Source organism: Phlebotomus papatasi, chromosome 3 (genome assembly GCF_024763615.1).
Source record: "Phlebotomus papatasi isolate M1 chromosome 3, Ppap_2.1, whole genome shotgun sequence".
NCBI classification, from domain to species: domain Eukaryota; kingdom Metazoa; phylum Arthropoda; class Insecta; order Diptera; family Psychodidae; genus Phlebotomus; species Phlebotomus papatasi.
This window is the reverse complement of record NC_077224.1, coordinates 61,971,332-61,996,706: the sequence shown is the minus strand read 5'-3', so window position 1 is coordinate 61,996,706 and position 25,375 is coordinate 61,971,332. Positions and strand designations below refer to the sequence as shown.

The window sequence follows — 25,375 nt, the reverse complement described above, 5'->3', positions numbered from 1 at the left end:
AGTTTCAAAATTAAGGATAACTCGTGAAGTTTAACATGGGGATGCTATTAAATGAGAGGTAAAAAATTAAATTTGGTCTGTAAAAATAAACCGATTCCATCCTGTACTTCAACTTCAAAATCAGTTAAATTTTCATTTAAATAAATTTTAGAAAAAGAAAAAAGAAGTCTTCAATCATTTTAGATATTTATTATGGGGAAGTGGGGCACCTTTGAATGTAGGTCAGCTTTGAAATTGGGGGATTTTTCATCTATTTTTAAATAAAATTGAGTCTTATAATGATATAATTTAGTGCACAGATTGAGAAGCTAAATTGAATTATGACATGTGGTTAAGTTTCATTTAAAGATAGGAAAGAAATTCCATTTTCAAAGGTATCCTACTTCCCCCTGTATAAAAAAGACTATTTTTTTTTTTTGAAATAAATCTCAGACCAAAATTTAAAATTTTACAGATCAAATTTAATTTTTTTTAATCGAATATGATTTTCTATTGCTTTTTTTTGTACCAATGTCTTCTATAATAGATAAAGAATTAAAATAAACTTAAGGCAACATTAATTGAATAATAGTTTAATTGATAATTTAAGTAACTAATATGATGAAAGTTTTAATATTCTTGTTTTCTTTATTTTTAGTTTTATTTTTTAAATTGAATTCATACTTTGTCAAATTAAAATAAGTTTCCATAAGTTTCTATAAGGCAAAAATATTTGTGGTCAGTAAGAATTAATTACAAGTGACCTTCAACCGTATATGAAGAGTAAAAATATAGTTTATGAAGTTTATAACTTTTTTATTTACGCTGTTACATCAATATTTGACAGCTTCCATGCACATAAAATATATTGTTTAACACTTTAAAAATAAAATTTTACTGACCGGTACAGACCCAGACCTTTTTAAAAACTTCTTTGTTTGCTCATTTTACAACGTTTCGGAAATTGTTACGACGTTTTCGGAAATTCAAATTATCTAAAAAAAAATCGTGAATACAATTGATTTTTTACTGATCATTTTTACTAGTCTACTTGCCCTATCGTATTTAGATTTTTCTTTAATTTTTTTTTGAATTCTACTATTGCTAGAAATTCGAACGTCAAAATTCCGAAAGCAAAAATCACAAATGGTCAAAATCCTGAAAGGCTCGAAATTAACGGAGGATTATAATAATAATAATAATAATATTAATGGTGGCATAACGTTCCATAGAGGAACTTAGACCGCAAAGGGAGTTCAGAACTTCCATTAATATTTTTTCTTATATAGGGATGTAGTTATCAGTCTCGTGCCCGTGGAATCAAATGCAATGAAGCTTACTGGATGCAATTCGAACACCTTTAACGTCAGAAAAATTTCTGGTCTCCTAAAGGGGATTTGAACCCGGGACACTTGCATCATAGAGCGAGTGCTCTACCATTTAACCCATTGAGTGCCTTGCCAAATTTTACAAGCTAAATACTCTCAAGTATCGGCTTTAATCAAAATTCCGAAAAACCAAATTCCTGAAAACCAAAATCCCTGAAGCAAAAAACCCAAATGGTCAAAATCCTGAAAGGGACGAAACAAACGGAGAAATATCTGCAGAATAATTTCCCATAACATAGAAAATTTCCCTTTGCTTTTAACAAACGCGGGTGCAATCGTGCAATCGTATAACGCTTTTGAGAATTCTGGATTTTGGCATTCGATATTTAGGATTTCGAGATTTTGGCTTTCGGGATTTTGATCAATTCGGGATTTTACCTATTGGGGATTTCGTCACATTCGAAATTTTGACTTTAGGGATTGTGGTATTCGAGATTTTGGTTTTTAAGATTTTGAACAGATCCAAATATTTTAGAATTACAATATTTTGAATAAACATCCTGTGACATTTTCACAATTGACAGTCAAGGTATGAATAGCTTCTTAAGGACTTCCAGAGTTAGCACGCTTCGGCGAGTGCAATCATTAGTGCGAATTAAATGCAAACATAACGGCAGTGGAGTGAAAACGAAAAATTGTCCTCTTATTTTAAATTCCAACGTAATCAGTTCTAAATACACTTCACTCACCCTCATTTTTTGTGCGTCTTCTCGAGTGTCTGGCATGGAAAGTAAGAATTTAATGATGTTATTACCGTTTTCTCATTTTTATGCCCTTAAATTTCACCATCTCGCGCTTCTACTTGAGAATATCTCTTCACTTTTGCATTTGAATTTCTAATATAAAGACCCAAGCATGGATTCTGGAGGAACACTTCAATGACATCATGGTCGATATAAGACGACAGCATCAGACACTCTAAAACTCCAATATGAAATATTTAGATGGGAAAGACTCGTTAAAAATTTTTACAACGAAAAAAAACATTTTTCTGCAACTTCTGTCATTTCTTTGGGATCATTATGATGTCTGCGGAGAAAATTGTTAACTTTAGGAGAAGAGTCATACAGGACAAATTTCATATGTTTCATATTCTACCCCCTTTAACCCATCATAAACTTATATTTCAATGAAGGGATAAAACGCTATTGGCATTCGAAACTACATTGGTATTTATTTTTCCCCAAAGAAGATCTCTTTCAATTTCCCAGCAATTTCCCTCGCTGCCTCAGTCCTCAAGCAAGCTCAATTGGTTTGAGCTTGAAAAGCACCGCGTCTCCTTCAATATCCTTCCTGTCACAAAAGTATTCCAATTCGATTGTCATTCAATTGCGCTCCTTACAATTGGAAATTGATGAAGAGAAAAGTTGTAATGTGTATTCGATATTTCATTTCAAACTCACAGGATATCGAAATATTTCCACAACGGTCTGAGGGTGTTTTCAGGTGTTCCAAATAGACGCCTTCAATACGTTTTTTCTTTAAAAAAAAAATTCTTAAAGCACAGCAAAATCTGATATGAAGTTTTGCTGAAAATACAGAAATTCTCATGGAATTATTGGTACGAGTTCTGATATAATATGTCCCTCTTGGCATTAATTTCTCCGCAAAATTCGATTGGATACGTAAAGCTGTCAGTATATTTCATAAAGATTGAAACTGATCTTCGTCAAGATTTTCCAGGCAACCATCAGTTCCATATTACACATAGAAAAACACACAAGGGATAGACATTAGGAAAAAAATTAGTACACCACTTTCATCCTTTCATCTAGGATCTGTCAATTTGTTTGGGAATAGCGGAATAATTCGTAGAGTTTGCATAATAAATACCAAAATTTTTAGTTACTTTTTTTCAACAGTTTGTTTGGAACATTAACAAATGGTTTATCCTTTTTTGTTTCGTTTATTTAAAATGACTCTTAACACATTCGAAGAGACACAAACTTTCCCTTAGGCAATTTACGGGGCACTTTGTTATAATATGTAATATCGTCCACCATCGTCTACCTTGTGTGAAATATCGTACAGCTAATTTTCCGATTTTCCTTGCCCTTCTTGAACTCTTACAAGGCTTTTTCCTAAATTTTTTGTTTATAGAACCGACAATTGCTTATTTTTTATGAATTCAACAATCTAGAAATTGAAAAGAATAAAAAACCTAAAGAATTTCGAGATATAAAAAAGTGGACGATATTAGAATAAAACCTTTTCTCTGGACCTACGGTACCCATCTCTATAATTGTAAATTAAGACAATCTTAAAGAATATTTAACAACTGAATTGTTGTCGGGCTTTTGCCCTGAAAGATTCTTAAAGGAGACCAAGGATCCAAGGAGTCACCTAACCATTCTTACACCTTTTCTTAATTTGCAATTGATTTTTGAAATATTTGAGGCGTGCGTCCCTTCAGAAATCAACTGATTATGAATTTTTGAAGCATATAATCATGAGGTCATCAGAGATACCTACAATACGGTTATCAACCCTCTGTGTCGAAACCCTGGGTCTGCTAGTAGCGTTTTCCAAATGTACTCGTGTATCATTACCATAAGTTTTGACGATTTTAAGTATATACGGTCATGAATTCAATTCAATTTAATTCAATTTATTCTATATTTAGGAACATACAATTCAGAAAAAGTGTTACTACATGGTGAGCCATTCTGGCTGTTTACAACAGTAATAAAGTATGGAAAAAACTTAGAGTAAGTCAGGACGTTAATGATATTTCACGGTTTCATGAATATAATATGAATATATATATATTTTCATGATTTTCCATAAAATTAAACAATTGGCAATACAAAATCATTCCGGCAGTATCTCTAGATGACTATCCATCATTTAACATCTTTTAACTTACTATTTTAACCCAAATTATAAATTAACAAAATATACATTATTTTATTATTATTTTTCATAGCTTTTAATTTATAAATTGACCATTGCAACCTTCATAAATGTGTATACCTTCCATTTGTCTCTCAAATGACATAATTTCATAATAATAACTGGGATAGAAGATGTTAGTTGCACGTATTCTATTTTAAGTAAGTTTTACAAATGTGTCAAGAAACTTATGGCTGATGAAAAATACTTTAAACTCAACTTTGGGTGAACAATTATTTTTGATTTGAAATCAAATTATTTAATTTTATTTTTAAATACATAAATAACATCTAGGGATTACAGTTTGCAAAAAAAATTTAAAATGTTATTTTTTCTATCATTTTTTCCATCTGATCTTGACCATCGATTTCTCAACAAACTTATGGCCGACAATGCAAGTTCAGTTTTTTTCAACAATTTTAAATTATATAACTTTATAAAAAATATTTGTGACAATAATTGTCATAAAATTTACACACTTTAGGATTCAATTGTTAAAATATCTTACATTACATTGCTATGATGCTAAAATTTTACACATTTTATTTTAATGTGTAAATTTGAGTAAAGAGTAAAGAATGATAACGAACAAAATACACAGTAAAATTTATGCAATGAATCATTGGTATGCTTTTGTAGCTCTCGCACCTCAATTGCTCTTTTAAACACAAATATAATATTATATGAACTGAAATCTTGGGAATAATAATTCAATTTCTTTTGTGCGAAGCATATAGCATAAAAACTGTAAGTGACGTATTAAAAAAAAAACATGGAACATATTTACAGAAATTTTTTATCTGCGTTTTACAGATTACGGAAAAAGTAGAAAAAATTACACATTTGTTTAACAAGGATGTTCGCGTAAAACTTTGTGTAGAATCATGAGCATCATGATGCCAAACAGCATCAGCAAACACCAAACTACAAAAATACTAATATTAATACGAAATTATTTTTAAATGTATTTCATTATTTCTTTAATTTAAAAATTGTAATTAGGAGCTTGAAGCGTTTGGGATTGGAAGAAAAAAATAATATAAATGTGATAGTATGTTTTTGTTGAATTTTATTTAAAATCCCAGTGAAAGCTTCCTCTATAAAGCTCCACAATGTCATAATTCTAATTAAAGCTCCTACTGTCGCTTGGGTGGCAAAAAAGTATGAGCAACAAATACTCACACATTCCACGACAACGCGAGAGAATGCTAAATTAACAGTTTGTTATATACATTGCCGGGTGGGATTAGTTAGAGCTTTCTGGGCGAGTGCAAAATCCTCGGTGAAACCGCTTTTCGTCGCAAATTGAAAGTTATATGTATACTTTTGTTTGAATATCTTTCCATCATAAATCCATTTCCCATTTTCTATGTGGAGGAGGGGCTGCTGCTGCTGTGTCCCAATTATGAATTCCAGTCACACAGACCGCTGGAATGCTTTCTCCGATGTGCGGATGCTCACATTTCGCCGGGTGAGATACATATACCCCACCCTAACCCCCATGCTCCCATAATATATTAGAACCGAAGGAATGGCAAGACAGAAGGCCCTGGGTAAACCGCAATCCGGTGACAACAATACGAACTAAATAAAATTAATAAATCGCAGACCTTCGCAATTCGGATTCGTGATTTTCGTCACGAACAAGAATAATGTAATATCCATTTCGACATTGATAAACTATTGTCGTTCGAATTCGCATCCGGTGACATTCAATCATTCAAAAGCTCCCTGCCATCGACATTTTGAAAGGCAAGTGGGACGATTGGGCTGGGAAAAAAAGGAGATGAATGCGCAACGTGACGATACTTTGTCCCACTGATATATATTTTGGGAAAATGAATGAAATAGCTCAGGATACATGTACCCAAGCAGATCTCTATAGTAAAATCGTATTTAAGTGAATTGATCCAGTTGAAAGAGCAAATTCAATGTAACCCGACGAATTCTCACCAACTCAATCAATTGGTATTCGCAATTCATTTGCATTTCCCCTTTTAAGATCAATGATATGAAGAAATTGAGCTGCACTAGATTGAATTTATATTATGTATGTGATCAAAAGTCAAACATTTTCGAACAGTTGCGCAGCATTTTTGCTTCGAATTTCTTAAAGTAGTTATCAATTGTTCCAAATTACTATGAGGAAGTTTTAGAGAGTTAGTATTATTTTTCGCAATTTATCCTACACTGAGAAAAAAGAGAGTGCGATTAACTTTTTTTTCCTCAGAACTTTAACACTTTTCAGGTGTAAAAATATATCAACATTTTTTAATGTTAATTTTACACTTTTTTAAGAGTAAAAATTAACATGAAAAAGGGTAACTTTAACCCCTAACACACATAAAAAGGGTAATATTTACACCGATTTTGGATCAATACTGCAGGGTAAAATTAACATTTAAGGAATGTTATTTTAACTTTTTTGGATTTCTCTCAGTGTACGAAAGGAATGGGTTACCTGAAAATTACTGAAAGAGTACCTAAGTCCCTTATTCATAATATCATTTACTTTGCAAAGTATTTGTTTACGAATCTCTAGAGCTCTTTAAAGCCTTCTTCATTCATATTTACTCTTCAATTTTACTGTTTGTTAAAAGCTAATGGATCATTTTCCCCTAATATCCAATACTGAGTCAAAATTTTCTCAAAATCTTTTCTAATAAGAAATTAGACAAGTTAAACCATATGGTTAAACCATAGATATTAAGCCCATATTGGATAATCAATTTTAGTTATCCTTAGTCATTTTAAAAAATTTGTATGTCTGTCGAAGTCGCTTCCAAGACAGTCAGTACCCAAAACTAATAACCACACTGAGAAAAAGAACCGGGGTGCGATTAACTTTTTTTCCTCATAACTTTGACACTTTTTAGGTGTAAAAATATATCAACATTTTTTAATGTTAATTTTACACCTTTTTAAGGGTAAAATTAACATGAAAAAGGGTAACTTTAACCCCCAATACACCTGAAAAGGGTAATATTTACACCGATTTTGGATCAATACTGCAGGGTAAAATTAACATTTCCGGAATGTTATTTAACTTTTTCGGATTTCTCTCAAGTGCATGTGTAATAATAGGAATTAACCTTACTTTCAAAACCGTTAAGCTGAAAGACTGAGTTTGACTTTTCTCATCACGCTTGTGCCAAGTTCCTAGAAGCCTGACCAATGTGTATAGTGCTCAACTCTGGGAAAACCTATATTGATCCACTTCCCAAGTCCCAGATCATTGAGCTTGATATTTCTCTCTTCGTAGCTTTCCAAGACTAACATATTCAATCCCCTTTTTTTCATTAGCGCCTCTTAGCGACAATAGTGTTCAATAACCGTTTTTGTCTGGCCCATACCGACAACATGTGCGTCCTACCATTCAATTAACTGGTGAACAACAACCCGAGGTGCTTCAACTTCTCTATCTGTTTGAAAGTGACCAGTATTTTCGTTGCATTATATCCGTCATCCGAAGCTCCTGTTATGCTTTTATTGTGGCCAAATACTGTAAAAGGGACAGATAATCCTAACCGGCTTATGTAGGTGAGATTCTTAACGTGAGCTAACTCGGAGTGCATGCAAATTCGATTTAGAGCTGAAGTAGGGAGACGCCATTCAGTTATCTTGAATAAAATTCGTGAAATTATACAAATTTTGTATTTAAACCAAAATATCAAGGATTTGGATGAACTGACAGAAAAGTGTTATATGGGTGAAATGTAGACCAGAATGTTCTCTATAATTTTGCCGTAGAACTTGAACTCATCGATTACTCAGAAGCCAAGATAAGCGAGGTTTTTTGTTTCTTAACTCGTTTTTTCATCCAGAGTGCCCCAAGTAGTCATTTGTTGAACTTCAACTATATCAAAGAATTGTTGTATTCTGTGGGACTTTCCATTTAAAACCCTATTTTAAGTGTCTTGGTGGAGTAGAGGCAGTCAAATTGGCATCTGAGTCATTTCAAAGCGTTATTATGGGAAAAATCAATTTTTTCACACTTAAACGGCAAAATCGGAGTGATAGCGTAGTCTGAGCGGAAAATGATGTATGGACGAAATATAGAGACAAATGTCCTCTACAATTATGTCGAAGTAATCATCAAAATCGGTTCAGCGACAGTCGAGATAATTGAGGTTATGTGATATTGAAATTGGTTTTTCGACTGTGGCGCCCCTGGTGTTGGTCCCACGAAGTTCAAATGTTCTAGAAAGTTGTAGTATTTGGTGAGATCTTTCGTTTAAGCCCTCATTCATCAAAATCGGTCACATAGAACCGGAGATATGATTTTTTAAATTTTGTGAACTTTGACCCCTCATATCTCCGGTTCTATTGAAACCACAGCGCACATACGCACCATTTTGGAAACGTCCTAGACTGGACTACAACATACTAAAACTTCATTAACTTGCACAATGCCGTTTTTGAGAAAAGTGACTTTGAATTTCGATGAATTTTGACGCTATCACAGCGCCACCTGTGGTAAATTTTTGAACTTCCATCTGAAAGTGCTCATCGAGACGAAATTAAAAAGGTAAAATTTATGTCGATATGTTAATTAGAACCGGAGATAGAGGCCGGTCAATGTTCGAACTTTGATCCCTTATAGCTCGGGTCAGGGGTTATGGATCGACTTAAGGTTTTTTTTGTTTGATAGATATAATCAACGGCTACAACATACTAAAATTTCAGCCCGATTGCATAAGGAATTTTTGAGTTATTTAACTTTTAAGATTTAAAAATTTTCTTTTTAATAATAGTGCCCCTAGCGGTGGTTTTATGAACTTGCGATGTTAGAAGAGGAAGTGGCATTTCACGAGAGCTTTCCAAAAAGCCCTCATTTTTTAAATTCTGACAATTAGAACCGGAGTTATGGGCATTTTAAGAAAATTTTTTTGGACCCTTATAGCTCGGGTCAGGGGGGTCGGGGGACCTTAAGTTTGGTATTGATGGAAAGCTCTAAGGCCCAGCTATAACATACTAAAATTTGAGCCCGCTCGATGCCATAGGGCCGGAGCTATTGAGAAAACAAAAAAAAGGGGGTTCTTCAAAATGGCGGAAGGAGGGATGGGGGGTGGGGGGTCAATGCACCATGTTGCAATTTTCATACGATATTTAACCTTTGCCGAAAATCGCAAGTCGATATCTTCTTTAGTTTAGGAGCTATTAAGCTCCAAAGAGCGGCCGGACGGCCGGCCGGCCGGCCGGCCGGCCGGGAACGTAACTTAGCCCCCCATATATTCGTGATCAGGAAGTGGCGAAACACATTTTGGCCAAGTTTGAGCGCGATCGGAGGACATGAAATTTTGTTAGGATTATAGTAGGTGAGATTGTTAAGAATCTCACCTAATAGAATTAAGACCTCCTCTCCCAAGAGACAATGATTTTCAGTTGATCTTCGGTTGAGTATTAATTTATTAAGGATATATCAGATCAAAAATGGCTATATGTGTCTATTGCTATTTCTAAATGACTCGCAGCTAGGTCTAGGATCAACGACAGTCTTTCTCTCCCTGCGACCAAGGATACATGCAATACAATTCGTAAGCCCAAATGGGGCTCACCTAAATAAATTTAAAAACTTATAGATGAAAATTGAGGAACTAAGGCTGCCACCCTTATTTCAACTTCTTGGGAGTTAACAGTCCACGGCGATTGATGTTCACTCACTGAAGTACTGGTGTTTATTGCCATGAACAACAAAAGCACCGTATAACAACCTTCACCACCCATCTGGGGATGGTAAGGGTTGGGCGTGATTAAAAAATTAGCGGGATACGACCGTAGACTGTGTTGACATTTGCCGAATAGGCTGTACGCTCTATAAGCCATAATTTTGTCGAAAATCAGACCTGATAAGGCATTAGAAGAATTAGGCCATACACCTAAACCATGTCTGAAGACCAAGGTACATGGTAACACGTAAAGAAATTTTTAAAATGCAATATATTTTGTGTTCTAGGGATTCTGGCTACGATTCTAGCCTTATGAGACAATATTCTTTAATAAGAAAATGATTTTTTAGTAAAATTTTGCCAAATCTAAACACCTCGAATTAAGAGCAAAAAGCAATTGACCGGTCAATTGCTCTTTGCTCTTTTCTCAAGGTACTTATATAATCGGAAAAATTTACTAATATATCATTTTCCTCTAATTTACTAATATATCATTTTCAGTGAAAATATTTTTACGGAAACTCGAAAATATAATATGTGATGTTTAAAGAAATATGCCAAGCTATAGTATCAAAAAAATTAACCACATTTAGGTTGGTCTGATTTAAACACATAACAACCAATAAATTTATACAGTATTTAAATGATATCTAAGTTATGAAATGTTTATTTTATTTTGCACTCAAAAGACATTTATTTATTATGATGTTGAAGAAATATATTTTCTATTGTGAGTCCTTTCCTGAACAATATTTCTTTGGAAAAGCTAGCAATAAATATCGCCTATGAGTGAAATTGGAAGTTATTACTCTGAATTTATTATGTGACATAAATATGCATTTTCCTAGCTCACATCTTAAATTTAAACATTTTTGTCTCACAAAAGAGAAGAAAATTTAATGATAAACAAGATGAAACTTTGAGTTTTATTTCATAATATCACGATACTCTGAATATCTATGCAATAAACGATATGAACATAGAAGAACATTGTATCATATTCCTTATTGCATTTAGTTCGAAAATTTTAATTATATAATCCTTCCGAGAGAGCTCACAAGAAGAAGAGGTCAAACGGTTTATTGAAATTGTGCAAGAAAAGTGTTTCATGGAAAACTTTCTTCCGTCTTGCCAAATCTGCCAAACTTGCGAGAAGATTGCTTCTTACGGTATTTTTCTCCCTTTTTGCAAAAGAGGATGAAAAATTTTAACATGCACAGCTAATCGCCATATAGAAGAGCAATTAATGCAAAATTCCATCTTCATCCTTCTTAACGGAACATCTACTATGTGGTACAGTAGCTTTTCTCAATAGAAACTACATTAAACAATATGGATGTAATTTCACAGAGTGTTCTTAACTCCTTTCTCCATAGCAGACATAATGGCATGAAATTTAAGAGAGCAAATTAAGAGGAGTGGTGAAGTCTGCCAACAAAGATTCTTCCTAAGCTAATACGAGAAAATGCTTCTGCAACTTACTGAGCTTTCCGTGAGAAACTTTCCCAAAGAATCACGACTATATATATTCATCCAACGTTCGAACATATGGCTGTTGGGGAATTTGAAGAGTGAGATTGATTAACTCGCACTGTGGGAAGCCAACGACAACGTTCTTTTGAATCAATATTTGTCACAAAAGAGCTTCAGCTTTAAATCCATTGCATGCACAGACAGAACACACCAAATTTCCGTTTTGTATTTTAGATTGTTTGTCCATTTCATTTGCTCACTCGACAACGACAATAGAATAGGGACTTTAGGATTATTATTTTAACAAGTAAAGTCTGGGAGTTGCAATTTCTGTGTCAAACTACCCACCTCTCCTTTATTTTCCGTTGGAGAGGATGAGGCAGTTTCATGCAGATCAACTTTGATTCAAGACTCATTTGCTGAGATAATGTGAGCCATATTTAAATAAATTAAAGCCCGTTAATTTCCTTTGGGTATTGGGATCATTTATTATCCCAGAAATGTGAATTTTCGAATATTATGCATGCATGAGACTGCCCCACCCTCCCCTATATTAATTTTATTATCAAAAACTGTTGTTCTTATTATCATTATTATTGTAGCGACAATATTGCCATATGCATGTAAAAATAACGTACCGTTTCAGTACCTTTCTAGCCCTTCCGTACACAATACCTTTCCCTGTTTTCTTACACATTTCACGAGATATCTTCAAAACTACATAGGTTGCCAATTTAGGGTTTTCGGTTTCGGTTCAAAAATAACCGATTCCATGATACCAATTCGGATGAAAAATGCGCTCTCTATGTAGCCTTTCTAAACTTCGACCTTGAAAAATCTGTAATTAAGAATTATTTAACGGTATTTTCGTATATGGACCAATATTTGCCTGGATACTCTCTGAACCACATTCATACAGTAGACTCTCGCTCAATCGGTTTTTTTTCAATCGGGCGCAAAATTTTGTTGGCGATTTTCACGTTTGATTTTAAAGCAAATTTGATCAATTTCGCTGTATTTCCCCTTGTTTTATCGTGATTCTTAAAATTTGAGCGCTTTTTGTGGAATTTATAATGATTTTGATGCCCAAATCTCTCGATGAATTGGATGACATTTTGCCTCATATTCCCGATTGAGAGAGTCTACTGTAAAACCCATAATTACGTAAAAAAAAAATTGGACGATGCGTTTTCAAGCAATTAGTAAAATTGTGATCTTTATGTTAATAAGAAATTTTTAAAGTTAAAAATAAATTGAGACATTTGAAATATGTGTAAGCACATTCCGTAAATTTCATGAATCTTGCTCTTTTCTTTCTCCTTTAAAGAAAATCGCGAAAAATAGCTAAATTTTTGGCTTTTTAATTCAGGCTGTTCCCTTAAGTATTTGTATGTTCTATATTCTGTCTCTCAATTTTGCAAACGTTAAATCTTGAAATCTGCTTTATTTCCTTTCTTCTTTATTTTTTCTTTTTCTTTTTTTTTATATTAAAGCCTTTCGGTTAATTTTGAATTTTTAAATACAGAAAATTTTAAGAGAAATTTGAGGCAGTTTTCTTTTACCACAGAAAAAAGATTTCTTTTTAGTTTTGTCACCAAAGTATTGAACGTAAATTTACGACAATCTTTACATCAGAATTGAGGGGTAATACTAAAATTTTATTAAATATGTATAAAATGCAATAATAAATGTACATTATATACGAATTTTGGATCTATCCAAGCTCCGCCTTGAGTAGAGCTTAAGCTAGAGGAGAAAATTATTTCGAATATCTCAGAACAATTTCCTGCTCTTCGAATGGCTCTAGGAGTTTCCTAGTCTACGGATCCTTGTTGAGTTATCTCCGGGGTCCTTCGATAGCTTCTAATGGTTGGCTAAAGAGCCTCAGATATCAAGGCAGAAATGCCACCTGTTATAGGGGACGATCACTTGGTTTTCTGGGGAAGGACAGAAAAATCTTTACGCAACTCGGCTATGGTAAGCCTCAAAACAGGATCTCAGCAGAAAATTCACTAGGAATCTCGCTGAAACCCGACTCTGAATTGCCGCTGGAAGCAATTGGAGCTGATTCGTTGATTATTTAGGCACGAAAGTGCCGCTGATCAGAAAGGCCCTAAATGGTGAGAAAAAGCCCTACGAAGTCATTAAGGCACTTGCTCTTTCTAAGGATACTGCCGCTGTACTTTTCTGCTGGTATTTAGTAAAACACCTTGTTGATAGCTGGCTTTAGTTTTATTTATTTATTTAGAAGAATTTTAAAGCTTTTAAACAAATTTTGATATCCCACTTCAAGCATTCAATATCAAAATATCACAAAAATATCCTGAAAATGTTCTGATAGAAATTCATATTAATTAAGGATATAGAAAATAAATTGAGGCTAGTCTCATCCCCTCTGTCCTCATGGTAAGGTAAATAACATGTCCCATCCTTGAACATTGCAATCACTCAGCAAATACTAAATATTCTACTATTATATTTCACTCTTTAAACGGATCCTATCAACAGTCTGAGATGAAAAATGAAGGTTTTTGCCTTCTAAGACTAAAGTTCTAGTCTGCTGATAGTTCGCTCACAGTAGTATCGGGATTCGTTGTAAATTTTTATGATAAAGTCCCTAAACCATTAACATGTGCTTGAAGTGGACTTTAGAGATTATTAAACAATTTCTTAAATATCTTTGAAATGAACCAATTTTTATCTGTTATCTTTCATTTGCGCTTTTGGAAACATGATTACAAGAGAGCAATAAATATATTACGTACTTCCTAATAGCCTTATTTGCATTTACAAAAAATAGAGAAAGTAGATGATGTTGTGAATCATTGTACGTAACACACATGATTGCAAAATGACTAGACTTGAGATGTTAGTAAAATGTTATGGGTTGAACAGGTTAAATAAAAACAAAGGTAATTGTGCGAATCCCATTAGGATATTAGGATTATCATGTACTTTACTTATTGAAAAGACATTTAGTAGTACAGGAACCTTATGGTTTATCGCGAATTTCACTGCCATCAGAGCACTAAACTTTTTCTTCAGTATCATGCTCCCATTCCCACACGAAAGGGATGAAAAAAAAATTCAAACATTGTTTCAAGTACACATTCACACGTATTGAAAGTTTCAGCGGTAAATCAATGTGAAAAGAAATGGATAAGTCCTTTGAGTATCTTGTGGAACAATCTGGATATAAAAATCGAATTAAGCAAAGCAAAAGCACGTATCTTGGGATATATCTTGCCATTTTCATGTGATATACGAGAAAAGTTGCATCAGAGATTGTCACAAATATAATTTGTCATGGTTGAAATTAAAATTTCAAATCACGTTCATCATATTATTTCAGTAATTCCACCTCATTCAGTACGCACGTAAACTGAAATATTACCAAAGGCCGGGAAAAAGAATAAAAAAAGCTCCGCGACGAAGCATTTGACATAATACTAGAGGACTGATTTTGAAGAATATCACCTAACGTCTTGACAGAGATTGTGTCCAACTGTCAGGAAAAGAAAAGCTTGACATAGAAGAATTATAAATTTCCTCCTTTACAGCAGGGGGAGGTTTTGCGATACGAGAGAAAAAAGTCATTCATGTCGCTTAGAAGAGGAAAATGCTGCTTATATTTAAGTTTCATGCAAAGTTTCTTAGTTCGAGAGGCGAGATGTACAACCTTATCTGATAAATATTTATAGAAAAAGTTTTTGTCAAAATGAGAAGTGGAGAAACTCACTTTTATATCAAAAAAGTTGCGTGAATATACGTACAACTCGTTGGTAATTTGCTCGTGTTTCTTCAAGAACTTTACAAGAAGTTGCTTAATTAATTAGGTGCCAACTTTCAAATCGCTTTTTGGAACACCTACCAAGGTAATTCTTATACATCTCGTAGCGATCTTATCGCTATGGCTTTTAAGCAAGAGATCGATAGAATAGTTAAGAATAACATATATCTTATATGTAGTAGAAAATTCTCTTTGAAATGTGAATTTTGTGGGTGTCATCTATTTTCTCAATGTGAGTTGAGACAAAGCCAAGATCTTAAGATGTTTAAAATCCATTAATTACTCTCTACCCGACACCTTCAAGACTTTCATAGAGTAATCCTGTGATGTGTATTCCGATACATCTATTCTGTGAGCACCATTGCATGAAGCTACCACAAGTATCTGGGTTTGATAGATTAAAGAACACTTTTTGAAAACTGCTTTAAAGATTTTAGTGACATGGATTTATCTAAAAACATTCTGATAATATTCTCTATAGCCAAACTTTTCTATTCATCATTTCAATTTTGTGACTCTCTTCAAGCTTGTAATTTTTAAATTGATTTGTAATATTGGTTTTATCCGATAAACATCTTTAATTTCACAATCAAAAATTTTAAGTTTTAATGTGGAAGCATTAGTAAGTTCTAATTCACGTTTAAAATTGAGAATAACGTATCAGAAGTAGGGACAGAAGTAAATACTGATTTTTATTTCAGCATTTAGGGAAGTGCAAATCCTGCGTAGGGGAAAGTACTCTCCCTTCGAACGTTCATGCCTTCGAATAATGTGAATTTACTTTTATTTTTCCTAAGAGACTTACAGATTTCTATTAAATATCAGTTTGTTTATTATCATTTATAAAATTATGTGTTAATTATGTGTTAATTATGTATAATAGCCACTACACACTAGCGAAAGTTATGTCCATATTGAAGTCTTTCCTATAGTAGTGTAGGGAATTTTCTTCAATATGGACATAAATTTCTCTAGTGCGTGGAGGCCATAAGTCTCTCAGGAAAAATATAAGGAAATTCACATTATTCGAAGGCATGAACGTTCGAAGGGAGAGTACTTTCCCCTAGAATCCCAAGCTTCGTAATGACTAAATTTTTCATATGTTTCTGAGTAAATACGACTCCGTAATATATTTTAAAAACTGGGCACTTTCCCTACTTGAACTTATATGGGGAAGTAAGTTTACTTAGAGCCCTAAGGGCTACATTGCTATACGATTTTTCCGCATATTTATTAAGGATTACTTTTAACGTAATATATTTTAGATAGACGCAACAAAACTGGCTCTAAATTAAATTACAGTAAAGCCTATCTTCCTCATCGCAGCTTAAAGCGGTCCTACATCCCCCTATAGAGAATTCTTCAGAGAAAACGAGTCCCTATTAGTCTCTATAAATTCAGTTAGATCTAGTCTTATAATACCTAATTTAAAACTCGCAGTCTTTACAAATGCCCAATGTTTATTATTGCCTCTGTGTTCTAATATTACCTAATTTTATAGAAAGATTTAAGTGTTGAATAATAATAATTAACTGCTCGAACTTAAATTTAAAACAATTTTAAAAGGAATGGCAAGGCATCTTATAAGCTTTTACAAGACGCTCAAATACGTAACTTATGTTCTGTACATGAGCCATATTTTGCATTATTTGCTTAAAATAATAAAATCTTTCGGCGGTCCAATTCATAAATATGTATTATACTTAGTAGTTTTAGTATTTTATTATAGTTATTTCTATTATGTATTTTTTAAAGCTCACAAATCCACAACGCTTTTAAACCGATTTATAGTTTACTTTTCAAAGTTCCTAAAATTGTATAGAAAGATTACATGTAATTGCAGCTGTTCCGGTGTTCGCCAGAGAATTCTCTGGCGAACACCGGAACAGCTGCAATTACACAGAATTCCGCCAGATATATAGTCCAAAGAAAGATTACAATTCAATTTCTAAAAGAAATCTGGTAATCGGTTCGTAACCAATTGGAACGTGGCTAAACTTGTTAAAAATTCCAAGACTTTTCCATCACATCCAAATTTTGTAAGATCACCTTAGATGTACGCTGTCTAGAGCCTTTTTAACAGATTATCTTAAAAAACCCTTCTTGAGGAATAATTCAACGGTCTTTTTGTATGTGGACGAAATAGTCATTTAAAATGGAAAATCCTGTCTTCTGGCTTGAAAAATATAATATTCAGTAATTTTTTGTTTTCTATTAATCCTCTATGGGATACAAAGGGGTAATTTGGAATCAGACCTAAGTTAAGAAGTACTCTTGAGTGCAAGGGCTAAGGTTCTAAATGGTCTAAACAGACTAAGAGTCTTGACAGATATGAGGATTAGGCGAGAGATGGCTTAGCGTAATTATATTAGAAATAATGGTCAAAGTGTATTTCCATCATTTTCCACTAAGTCATCTCTCGGCTTAAGTCGTAAGTGTGTCTAGGGCATAAGGCTGATTCTTGAGAATATTTAGCCTATAAAACTTGGTAGTTATGATTTATGAAAAACTATCACACAATGAAGGTGTAGGATCATCGATTAGAGGTCCTTAGGATGATTTTTTTTATGTAATGCTACTGCCAGATTTTACACGCTAATATACTCGAGCATCAGCATGAGTGAAGTAGGGGCCTTTTTTTTCCTTTTCGTGATCTTCTTTTACGTATTTCCTGTCTGATATAATGGTCGAAAATGTTTTAATTTTAATTTAGGTCGGATGGTCCGATCTTAAATTACCGCATTATACTCCAATACCATTAAGACAACGTTAAAGATTAGTTTAGGCCTATTCGTTTTAAATATTATGTCCAAACAAACTCTAAAACTTTAAAGGCTTTTTTGTACTATTACAGAAAAGTAAAGAAAAGTTGTGAAAATCACATAAAAAATGTTTTTTTTATAAATATTATAAATGGCGTGGCCAGTTTTATCACAGGATCATCCCATGCCTCTGCAAAGTGAAATAAATTGTAGAATTGATTAGCGCTTTTAGAGTACGCTCCTATTCAAAACTGTAAATTCAAAAATATTAACTCAAGTTGCTCAGAAGCTTCTAAAGGTGATGTATTTGAGAGTATCCTAAATTTATGGGTGGTCGTTACCTCAAAGGTCAGACACTACATATTCGCACGCCTTGAACTAATTCGAAGTTTAACACAAAAGTAATCACAGGTATTACATTAAATTCCATGCTAATGTATTTTCCGTTAATTTAAAGCTCATAATACCCAAGCAAATGCTATAATATTTTTATCTCATTTAAATCGTACCCTTATTACCATTTATACCAATATTTTGAGAGTGGCTAGGCAGTCTCTGTATAATCTTTTGATGAATTCAAAATACCTCTCAAAAGTACCATTTCAGCCCTCAATTTCGTGGGTAGAAAATCCTCAATGTATAATTGAAATGTTGCCATGCATCCTAAATGCTCAAAGATTTCCATCAAGTTCTTCCCCAACACTTTCACTGTGGAATGTGTTTTAGGGGAGACAAAGAAAATCTGATAATCTCGCATCATGTGTGTACAAATTTGAAATTGTTAGAATGTGCGTAGCTCCAACGAAGAATATATGAAAATTTAACACACTTGACGTGGCCCAAATTGCCGTCCCACATGTTTGCCCTAATACTGATCTCGCCTATGGAATTGATTTGAGAGACGAACCCCATTCAACTCTTCTTCCATATGAACCAGTTGTGTATTTATAAATTTTGAGGAGGGATTTTCTTAAATTTTTCCTGATTTTCCTTTGTACCCAGAATAATCTGAAGACAAGCCTATATAAGGTAGAAAATTTAAAATGCTTTTGTCGTACAACATCGTGTGAGATAGAGTTTAATATCTACACAAAATTTGACTATACAGAAGATAAAAAGAGTCACAAAATATATTGAGGAATTATAGAGCGCCTATATAACATTTTTCATTATTATTAAAAAAGAAATTTTAAACTTGTTCTATTGATTAATGAGAGATATTCAGAATTCAGTCTGTAGCATTTTTCTTCAACTTGTTTTATAAATATCAAAATTATAATTCACGAAGGGATCGAAAATAAAACATTGACAAGTAAACAAATGTAGGGTAAATGTGACAAATTTCGGCATAGTTGCAAATAAGTACCAAAGTCCTGGGGTGGAATGATAACTTTAACACTATCAAAAACTACTGACTATACATTTATCGATAGTATCGATAAATCTATATCTATAGATTTATCGATAGTATAGATAAATCTATATCAGTTAGATTAAGTTAATGTCGACTTTTCATACATTGATGGTCCATTCATTGTGACATTCTTAAAAGAATGTGACTGTTCATAAATATCTATATTAGTTATACAAAGAGCAACTATCGTTTACATTTTTCAGAATCGACAGTCGACAGTATCGAAAATAAGTTATCATGTCACCCCTGAGTTTGAAATGCAATATTTTAAATACATATTGAAATTTATTTTTACTTCTTGTTCAAAGGGGCTGTTTGAAACCTTTAAAAGTAGTTTAATGTCTTTATTTCCTTTAAATCATTTCCCAAAAATGAATAAAAAAATTAGACATTGCTTTGTGTGCTATTCCGGCCACTATGAATGGAACTTTGGCCACCTTGTTTGTATAACCACCTTGTGTGAAACAACGGATAGAAAATTTCTAAACCTCATACGGAACGAGTTAAATATATTGTTCACCACATTTATAGTGTAAGTGTTCCAAATTTCGGCACAGTTGCATGCAAGCGTCAAAGTCTCAAGTTTGAAATGTAATATTTTTAATAGAAATTGAATTATTTTATTACTTCTTCTTCAGGAGCGTTCACTGAAACTTTGCAGACAGGTTATCTTCTTTATTTTCTCTAAAATCAAAGCAAAATATGTGGCCGAAATAGTAAACGTTCCTTCCCTATAGAGCCGCTTACAAAATGTCTATTTTTTCACATGAAATTCGTGATCCAGTTGGGAACTATTACTTGGAATCTAAAGAATGATTTAGTATTGACTTAAAGAAAAACAAAAGAATAAAGATTTGAGAGAAATAAATTTCATTAAAAACTAGCAAATAAAATCCATAATTTTAATTAATTAAGTTGCTTGACCGAAGTTACACTCAAAATGGCCAAAATTGAAATCTAGCCGCAATTTGGTGCACTTATCCTAATTTGAAAAAATAATCTTACAATATTTTCTAAAATTAGCGACGATATAATATTATAATGCTGAAACTTTTGCATTGAAAATTTATGTCTCAACAACTCTACCTTCTGAAATTATCGACATCATGCATATTATTTACTTTATTATTTTCTAAATTATTTTTTGTGTATAAAATATTGAGAAAAGACTCAAAACGTTGCGAGCTGATTCAGAAAATCTTTTAAACTTTTTATTTTAGCCGAGACACACATAAGGGGATTATAACACATGGCGAAGGAAACTTATCACAGGAATGGACCACTAAGGAAGATGGTATCCCAGAATCACTGCTGCATTTTACACTGAGAAATATTTTAATATACTCTTGTTTTGAAGAAGTTTTAAAGCCTACGTCTAAACATGAGTATTTTGAAAATGCTCCCGACTATGCTATTCACCCAGTGAGTCTTGGATCATTTCCACTTGCGGTTTGTTTCCAAGATAGAATTTCTCAGTCGTATTTTATAATACTCCTCAATGTTTCTCAACTATATAATGAGTTAATGACACTATTGTGACCTTATCTTTCAGCCGATACCCTTTAAAGTAAGATAATGTAATCAAAACTATTGCCGTGAGAATCGTGACGTGACTTAATTAAAAAAAAAATAAAAATAAAAACAAGATTAGGAAAAGCACTAACAGAAGGATTGTAAAATAAGATCTAAATTCTTTGTAGATGAGACTGCTGCAATGATTTTATTAGGGACTTTTCAAGTGACTGCAAGTGAAAGGTGTGACCCCAGGATGAAAAATACTTTTTTAAGTCTTGCTCAGAGCTTTCGGTCCCGGCGATTCAGCCACTGAAGAAGGTCCACATCGGGATCGAAAGCTCTGGGCAAGACTTAAAAAAGTGTTTTTCCTCTCAGGGTTACACCTTTCACTGGCTAATCACCGTAGAAGTCTCTAATAAGGTCTAAATTATTCGCACGTGAGATCCGAGAGATACAAATTTTCCTATGGAAAAATTCAATTAGATGTGTTAGAGAATCATACAAATTAAGGGATTTTCTAAACCGTTTTTACAGCGAAAAAAAATGACCAAAATGACCCTCAAATAATAACAGAAATGTTCTGCATATATATTTGATATCTAATAATTTATAGCTATATATAATCAACTGGTAGTACGTGGGGCAAAAGCTATGCAGAAGAGGTAATTGGACGAAACGAAATTGTCATGTGAATATGTTGGTACCTGTTCATTGTGAGATATCATCTAATTACAAGCAATTTAAGTTGTTTTTGCCTCATTTGCGTTTTTCTCCCTATGTCAAAGAACTTTGCCATTATTTTGCTGGGATAATTCGATAAAAGCATGAGCTTCACTCTCCCCCGGGAGAAGTCGTCCACTCGTGATGAAAACAATGTGGAGAAAATAATGATCTCTTGCTTGCTTTGAGCGCAATGATGAGATTTTTCTTATATATCGTTTACCAACATATGGGGGAGCCCTCGGTGGCCCCCATTTGTTGGAGGTGCTGTAACAAAAAATAAATATAATTCTCCCATGTTGAGGGAGCAAACAGAAGTCTGTAAGGGTAGCAAAAAAGCCACCCTCCCAAGCAGAGTGACTGACTCGAGAGAGTAGCTTTTTTTTTTAGGAGGGTGGGTGTTACTCAAATGATGGACGAATTTGTTAGCACAGTTTCTTCGGTGTGGGAAAAAGTGCTTAGTAAATGGCACCAAGTCAATTGGTCGCAAATAGATGTTATTTGTACTGCAGAGATCATCTCGATGACTTCTTGAAGACACTCGCGTTCAAATTAATTGACACTGTCACACTCCTCAATGATTTCCGCAAATGATATCATCAAGTATCAAAATCACAGTCATACAATGAGAGTAATCCCCACTGGAAGATTTATACGACACATATTTCAAAGAAGTTGTTTTAATGTTCATAAAACATTGTGATGGTTCTTCTGGTATTTAGCTTAACACAAATCTTTTCTGTTCTTCATTTCAGGCCGGCAGAACTTGAGAACGCTTAAATACAAGGTAAATTGAATTTCACAATTCTTGTATAATTTTAATCAAGGATATATATTAAAACACATTTTGCATAGATATTACGCCAATAAATTCACTGCTATAAAATATACTAGGAACAGATTTTGCTTCCTTTGGAGGAAGAATAAATTTATCCCGTCAGTTGTGGTGCTTTTAATTAAATCCACATACTTTAGCTGCTTGCCCTATTTTAGGAAAAGCAGATAACCTCTTTTTCAGTAGCAGTAACTTTTTTTGTCATTGAGGTGAAGACATGGCTTGTGGTTGTGATCACGTTATCCGTATAAATTTCAACAGGTTAAGCATTATTGCTCAACTAATATAAAGTTTTGTTTTAAATAAATTTAAAAAAAAAGGTTAAATATCGGGCGGACGACATCAGATGGTGATCCCTACTCTACCTTTCACCATTTTGAAACTCCCCCAAATTTTGTTATCTCAATCAGCCTCAGCAAAATCAGCATGGATCGGTCTCAAATTTATATATGTTATAGTTAGGCACTCAATGGGTGAAGTGGTAGAACACTAATTCTATGATGAAAGTGTCTTGGATTCGAATCCCTTTAAGGTTATCAGGAATTTTTCTGGCGTTAACCAAACCCCGCCCTACTGTATCCCGGCCCTTACTATACCGAAATTGAACAGACTCTATTTCTATGTCTAACCATAAACGATTTTATAACTGACCAAATTTGAGTTTTCTACTGAAAAAAAAAATTTATTTAGGGGAAGTGCTTATAATTTTGGACAGTCTGCATATAAGCATCGATATCCTAAGTTTGAAGTGCCATATTTTCAATACTAATTGACTTTTCTTGTTACTCTCTTTTCAGAAGGATTGTTTAGAAACTTGGCAAGCTATTTATCATCTCATTTTTACTAAAATTAGTTTTAATACGTTTAAAAATGAATTGATATGTAGAGGTGAATTTGACTCTTATTTTGGACAACTTGGTTATTAATTTTTACAACTTGTCTGTAAATTTGGACAGATAATCCGCCTCAACAGGATGCCCATTGTTCTTCATTTTATGAACCAATCTTACCAAGTCCTCTTCCTGGTCATGTAAGGGAAACGTGGAATGTCACAAGACGCCCAGAAACTTTCCATATCATTCATTAAAGTGAGTTGACTTCGGTACTCCAAGTACGTGCGGATTCGCTCATTCCCTGCCCTTTCCGGGAGCCTTTCAAGGCATTTCTCACTGCATCTCTTTCGTAGAGATGATGCTCCTTCATTTCTCCAGGCATTTGTCCAACCTAGTCATCACAAAAGCTAAAACTTCACGAAATTTCGTGAGAAAAACACCTGTCCAAAATAAGAATCATCACCTCACTGGTGAATGTCTTAAAAAATTTCCCATTTTTCACACGAAAAATATAATTCACAAGGCAAATCTCACTTCAGGTCAAATGTACAAATCATCAGTAACGTGAATCAACACAATACTCAATGAATATTCAATAATATCACTCAAAAACAGCGAACAAACTTTGTTAGTACTTCACCAAAACTAAATAGGACTGAAGTAAGCCACGAAGTTCTGTCATATTTCTCGTAAGCAATTGCTCACACTGAATTTTCAACAAAGCAATTTCAACTCAAATCATATTCAAATTTTAACGTATTTAGTGTTAAAATATTACAAAAAGAACAAATATTTAGATAGAATTCATTATTCATCAAATATTGGAATAAAAATCCATCATTTTAATCAATTTATTTTTAGTGTCCAATGTTATCCTCAAAGTGTCCAAAATAAGAAACTGGACAAAATTAGAAGCATTTCCCCTACTCAAAAAAATTTTACTGACCATCAGTTTTTCTGATGATCAAATTTATTTAATTAATTAATTTAATATAATAATAATTTAATTAATTAATTACACCTTTTAGATCAAGAAAACTTCACTAAATCAAAATCCACATCCCTTACTTTCTCACACGTTTAGAAGAAGAAGAAGAGTGAGAAAAAATGAGATAGACATATGCAAAGCGTGTGAGAAAGAAATAGATTCGAATTTCGGCTGTTTGAAATTTTCCTGATGTAAAAGGTGTGTATGGAATAGGGAAACTGGGGCACCACCAAACACGGTGTAGCACTAAACACTAATTTTTATGTCTAAACTACTTGGACTAACTCGACCATTTCTTCAGTGGACAAGCATCCCTAATGCCTATAAATTTCTATAAGTCCTGTCCTCTGAAGTTGAATATCTGATTAAAAAATCGTAGTATTTGGTGCTACACCGTGTTTAGTGGTGCCCCAGTTTGCTCTATATTATTTACTGAATAAAATATTTGCACAAAATAATGATAAAAACTTCATTAAATTAATGTTATCTTTACTTTGTCGATATGATAATTAAAATTTTACTAATTGACACCAACCAAAATTGGAGTTAGTAAAACATGAAAGAGCCCACGATATTCCATTCTTTATGAAAAGCTTTACAATTAAAAAAATATGATGCATAGGAAAATATTTTCGAAATTTTATGGTGAGTAGGGTAAGTGTACCCAATCTCGGCCAGCTTGCAATTCGGCCACTCCTTTTGTTCTTTCGACTTCCATGAATTTTTAGTTTTTGTATATTTACTCTAGAGATTATACAATTCAAAAGAATAGCAAAAAATGTCGTTTTAACGAACAAGAGGATCTGAAAAGACATTGCAAGCATTCCGAAAGAGCAAGGAACTATGAGAATGAAGGCGATGCCACCAATGCTATATCTACATATTTGTTCATTTTAAATTGTATTAAGAATGATTTTAGAGAAAATAAAGACGATAAACTATCTACAAGGTTTCGAGTAACACTGCTGAAAAAGAAGTAACAAAAAATTCAATTATTAAACTCAAATATTAAAAATATTACATTTAAAAGTTAAGAGTTTGGATCTTGCATGCAACTATGCCGAAATTTGGCACACTTACCCTATATGTACGACTTACAAAAGTTTTTGCAAAAATG

The 25,375-nt window shown here is 33.3% G+C and overlaps 1 protein-coding gene across 1 annotated transcript in view; it reads left to right on the top strand.

Annotated features, from left to right (window-relative positions):
* Positions 1-25,375, top strand: part of LOC129807120 (uncharacterized) — a 443,550-nt gene that overhangs the window by 154,967 nt on the left and 263,208 nt on the right. Inside the window, exon 3 of the mRNA XM_055856165.1 lies at positions 22,358-22,389. The gene's annotated coding sequence lies outside the window, so the exon portion shown is untranslated. The remainder of the gene's footprint in view (positions 1-22,357; positions 22,390-25,375) is intronic.